Source organism: Rhodnius prolixus, unplaced genomic scaffold (assembly GCF_049639745.1).
Source record: "Rhodnius prolixus isolate KJV_2025 unplaced genomic scaffold, Rpr scaffold_3, whole genome shotgun sequence".
In the NCBI taxonomy this organism is placed as follows: domain Eukaryota; kingdom Metazoa; phylum Arthropoda; class Insecta; order Hemiptera; family Reduviidae; genus Rhodnius; species Rhodnius prolixus.
Genome location: NW_027411603.1, coordinates 5,034,354 through 5,040,353, shown reverse-complemented (window position 1 = coordinate 5,040,353; position 6,000 = coordinate 5,034,354).

Below are 6,000 nucleotides of genomic sequence, written 5' to 3'. Positions count from 1 at the left end.
CACAAAATAACTATAGTTTATAATTGAGAAAAACAAAGTGTATAAGAGAACAAAATTTCATACGAATACGTGATTCACGGTGTAGATATAGAACGGCCACAATTTTACAGAATTTCATGACCCAAAAAATTTTCAACCCTTTTTATCTTCTATATTTATAGATCTGTGCACAATGTAACTATAGTTTATAATTGAGAAAAACAAATTGTATAATAGAACAAAATTCCATATCAATACGTGGTCCATAGTGGGAGATATAGAACGGCCACAATTTTACAGAATTTCATAACCCCAAAAATTTTCAACCTTTTATATCTTCTACCATTTTAGATCTGTGCACAAAATAACTATAGTTTATAATTGAGAAAAACAAAGTGTATAAGAGAACAAAATTTCATACGAATACGTGATTCACGGTGTAGATATAGAACGGCCATAGTTTTACAGAATTTCATGACCCATAAATTTTTCAACCCTTTATATCTTCTACCTTTTTAGATCTGTGCACAAAATAGCTATAGTTTATAACTGAGAAAAACAAAGTGTACAAGAGAACAAAATTACATACGAATACGTGGTTCACGGTGGGAGATATAGAACGGCCTCAATTTTACAGAATTTCATGACCCAAAAAATTTTCATTCCTTTATATCTTCTACCTTTTTTGATCTGTGCACAAAATGACTATAGTTTATAATTGAGAAAAACAAAGTGTACAAGAGAACAAAATTCCATATCAATACGTGGTTCACAGTGGAAGATATAGAACGGTCATAATTTTACAGAATTTCATGACCCAAAAAAATTTCATTCTTTTATATCAGTGGTTCTTAATTTTTTCATAAACGAGGAACACAATTATATGTATATTTTTTTGTCGCGGAACACTAACATTAAATAATTTGAAATTCGGTATTTAGCAAGAACAAAATTAAATTCAAATTAAAAAAAAGGAACAATTTTTTGTTTTCGTATCTTTCCTAAGTTTCTAAATTTCAATACATTTAAAATTAATATTTCGCGGAACTCTTGGACCATATTCGCGGAACACCAGTGTTCCGCGGAACACCGGGTAAGAACCACTGCTCTAGACGTATATAGGACCACCTTACATTCACATTTAACCATGTTTACCACTCACTTGATTTAGATAGGACCACCTTGCACTAACATTTAACCATGTTGGCGACTCACTAGACTTATGTAGGGCTACCTTATAAGCACATTTAACCATGTTTACCACTCACTAGACTTATATACGGTCTACCGGAAAGTTCTGTCCGTTTTTGGAATAAAACAAAATACAAATTTTTCTTGCCAATAAACTTTATAAATAAACTTTATTTATTGCCATTATTATTAATGATATCTCGCCAGCGTGGGCGCAATTTATGTATTTCATTTTTGAAAAATGTATTATTTTTTGATGCGAGAAATTGAACCAGTACTTGTTTGATATCTACTTCATTTTTAAATGTTTCGCCCTTCAACAAATTTTGTAAGGACAAAAACAAGTGATAGTCGGAGGGTGCTAAGTTCGGGGAATATGGTGGATGCGACAGAATTTTCCAGCCTTGTTCTGCAATTTTTAGACGAGTCTTTAAAGCAACATTTGGCATGGCATTATCATGATGCAGTATGATGTTCTTCCTATTGAACATCGCCGGCCTTTTTTCTTGGACTGCTATCTTTAAATTATGCATTTGCTAACAATACTTCTCCGAATTTAGCTTTTCGTTCGGTTTTAAAAGCTCATAATGTGTAGGTCCTCGAATGTCCCACTATATACACAACATTCTCTTATTCAGAGTGAAATTAGGTTTACAGGTGGAAGGGCTAGGTTTTCCGGGTTCACAATATGTCCTTTTCCTTACGATGTTTTCGTAGGTAATCTACTTTTCATCCCCAGTTATCATCCGGTTCAAGAAGAGCTCGATTTTGACCTCGAACTACGGATTTAACCCCAATAGACTATTTTCAGAGGGGACATCTAAAAAATAAAGTGTACAGTAACCTTAATCCCTTGGCTTCAATCGAAGATCTGGAATATCGAATAGCTCTAGCCTGCCTAGATCTGGTTTGTTCCATTTGAAAAAAAACTTAGATACTCTATCTGGGGAAATTGGGGTTTAAATAATGGGTCAATTACTGAAAAAACTAGATTTGATTAAATACGTGTTTTCTATTTTTTGAAATTTCCCACCGTTTAAAAAAGAAGTGGGTGGAACACATAACTCTGGTCACCCTGTTCATAAGTCTATTGAGTCGCTAACTAGGTTAAATGTGAGTGTAAGGTAGTCCTATCTAAGTATAGTGAGTGGTAAACTTGGTTAAATGTGAGAGTAATGTGGTCCTATATAACTATAGTGAGTGGTAAACATGGTTAAATGTGAGTGTAAGGTGGTCCTATCTAAGTCTAGTGAGTGGTAAACATGGTTAAATGTGAGAGTAAGGTGGTCCTATCTAAGTCTAGTGAGTCGCCAACATGGTTAAATGTGAGTGTAAGGTGGTCCTATCTAAGTATAGTGAGTGGTAAACATGGTTAAATGTGAGAGTAAGGTGGTCCTATCTAAGTATAGTGAGTGGTAAACATGGTTAAATGTGAGTGTAAGGTGGTCCTATCTAAGTCTAGTGAGTGGTAAACATGGTTAAATGTGAGAGTAAGGTGGTCCTATCTAAGTCTAGTGAGTCGCCAACATGGTTAAATGTGAGTGTAAGGTGGTCCTATCTAAGTATAGTGAGTGGTAAACATGGTTAAATGTGAGTGTAAGGTGGTCCTATCTAAGTCTAGTGAGTGGTAAACATGGTTAAATGTGAGTGTAAGGTGGTCCTATCTAAGTCTAGTGAGTGGTAAACATGGTTAAATGTGAGTGTAAGGTGGTCCTATATTAGTCTTGAGAGTCACCATCATAGTACAGGTGAATCACCAGACTGGTAGAATGAAGGTGCCAAGTTTGGGAAAAGTGATAATATTGATAGAGAAGAGGCACCAGCTAGGCGGAATAAAGATGCATTGGTCCGATTCTGGTTTAACCATTGGCAATGTTTGGTTTTAAAAATTTAATCTCTCAAATTTTGATTAAATAAAAAAATTTAATCGTCCAAAGTGATTAAAACTGAATTTGGAATTTAATTCAATCAATTAAAATTCTGATTATTTAATTTTAATCTTAATTTTTAGTTATGATTAAAAATTTTAATTGATTAAATTCCGATTAAATTAAAAGTGAATTTAATTTTAATCAACTAATTTTAGCGGATTAAATTTTTTAATTTTAATCATGATTAAAATTAAATTTCGGTTTAATTCAATTGTTTTTTAATTGATTAAATTTTTGCCCAACTCTGCTAGATTGTGCATGTTGGGTCGATCTATTTTGAAAAACAAGAATTGAAAACCAGTGGAAAAAGTAGAAGTTTTTCCTTAATTTCACTGGAATGCTGCTGTTTCTGCATTTCATAGTTAATATTAAGGACAATGCTAGATTGTGCATGTTGGGTCGATCTATTTTGAAAAACAAGAATTGAAAACCAGTGGAAAAAGTGGAAGTTTTTCCTTAATTTCACTGGAATGCTGCTGTTTCTGCATTTCATAGTTAATATTAAGGACAATGCTAGATTGTGCATGTTGGGTCGATCTATTTTGAAAAACAAGAATTGAAAACCAGTGGAAAAAGTGGAAGTTTTTCCTTAATTTCACTGGAATGCTACTGTTTCTGCTTTTGATAGTTAATATTAAGGACAATGCTAGATTGTGCATGTTGGGTCGATCTATTTTGAAAAACAAGAATTGAAAACCAGTGGAAAAAGTAGAAGTTTTTCCTTAATTTCACTGGAATGCTGCTGTTTCTGCATTTCATAGTTAATATTAAGGACAATGCTAGATTGTGCATGTTGGGTCGATCTATTTTGAAAAACAAGAATTGAAAACCAGTGGAAAAAGTGGAAGTTTTTCCTTAATTTCACTGGAATGCTGCTGTTTCTGCATTTCATAGATAATATTAAGGACAATGCTAGATTGTGCATGTTGGGTCGATCTATTTTGAAAAACAAGAATTGAAAACCAGTGGAAAAAGTGGAAGTTTTTCCTTAATTTCACTGGAATGCTGCTGTTTCTGCATTTCATAGTTAATATTATGGCTAATGCTAGATTGTGCATGTTGGGTCGATCTATTTTGAAAAACAAGAATTGAAAACCAGTGGAAAAAGTGGAAGTTTTTCCTTAATTTCACTGGAATGCTGCTGTTTCTGCATTTCATAGTTAATATTAAGGACAATGCTAGATTGTGCATGTTGGGTCGATCTATTTTGAAAAACAAGAATTGAAAACCAGTGGAAAAAGTGGAAGTTTTTCCTTAATTTCACTGGAATGCTGCTGTTTCTGCATTTCATAGTTAATATTAAGGACAATGCTAGATTGTGCATGTTGGGTCGATCTATTTTGAAAAACAAGAATTGAAAACCAGTGGAAAAAGTGGAAGTTTTTCCTTAATTTCACTGGAATGCTGCTGTTTCTGCATTTCATAGTTAATATTAAGGACAATGCTAGATTGTGCATGTTGGGTCGATCTATTTTGAGAAACAAGAATTGAAAACCAGTGGAAAAAGTGGAAGTTTTTCCTTAATTTCACTGGAATGCTGCTGTTTCTGCATTTCATAGTTAATATTAAGGACAATGCTAGATTGTGCATGTTGGGTCGATCTATTTTGAGAAACAAGAATTGAAAACCAGTGGAAAAAGTGGAAGTTTTTCCTTAATTTCACTGGAATGCTGCTGTTTCTGCATTTCATAGTTAATATTAAGGACAATGCTAGATTGTGCATGTTGGGTCGATCTATTTTGAAAAACAAGAATTGAAAACCAGTGGAAAAAGTGGAAGTTTTTCCTTAATTTCACTGGAATGCTGCTGTTTCTGCATTTGATAGTTAATATTAAGGACAATGCTAGATTGTGCATGTTGGGTCGATCTATTTTGAAAAACAAGAATTGAAAACCAGTGGAAAAAGTGGAAGTTTTTCCTTAATTTCACTGGAATGCTGCTGTTTCTGCATTTGATAGTTAATATTAAGGACAATGCTAGATTGTGCATGTTGGGTCGATCTATTTTGAAAAACAAGAATTGAAAACCAGTGGAAAAAGTGGAAGTTTTTCCTTAATTTCACTGGAATGCTGCTGTTTCTGCATTTCATAGTTAATATTAAGGACAATGCTAGATTGTGCATGTTGGGTCGATCTATTTTGAAAAACAAGAATTGAAAACCAGTGGAAAAAGTGGAAGTTTTTCCTTAATTTCACTGGAATGCTGCTGTTTCTGCATTTGATAGTTAATATTAAGGACAATGCTAGATTGTGCATGTTGGGTCGATCTATTTTGAAAAACAAGAATTAAAAACCAGTGGAAAAAGTGGAAGTTTTTCCTTAATTTCATTGGAATGCTACTGTTTCTGCTTTTGATAGTTAATATTATGGCTAATGCTAGATTGTGCATGTTGGGTCGATCTATTTTGAAAAACAAGAATTGAAAACCAGTGGAAAAAGTGGAAGTTTTTCCTTAATTTCACTGGAATGCTGCTGTTTCTGCATTTGATAGTTAATATTAAGGACAATGCTAGATTGTGCATGTTGGGTCGATCTATTTTGAAAAACAAGAATTGAAAACCAGTGGAAAAAGTGGAAGTTTTTCCTTAATTTCACTGGAATGCTGCTGTTTCTGCATTTCATAGTTAATATTAAGGACAATGCTAGATTGTGCATGTTGGGTCGATCTATTTTGAAAAACAAGAATTGAAAACCAGTGGAAAAAGTGGAAGTTTTTCCTTAATTTCACTGGAATGCTGCTGTTTCTGCATTTGATAGTTAATATTAAGGACAATGCTAGATTGTGCATGTTGGGTCGATCTATTTTGAAAAACAAGAATTGAAAACCAGTGGAAAAAGTGGAAGTTTTTCCTTAATTTCACTGGAATGCTGCTGTTTCTGCATTTCATAGTTAATATTAA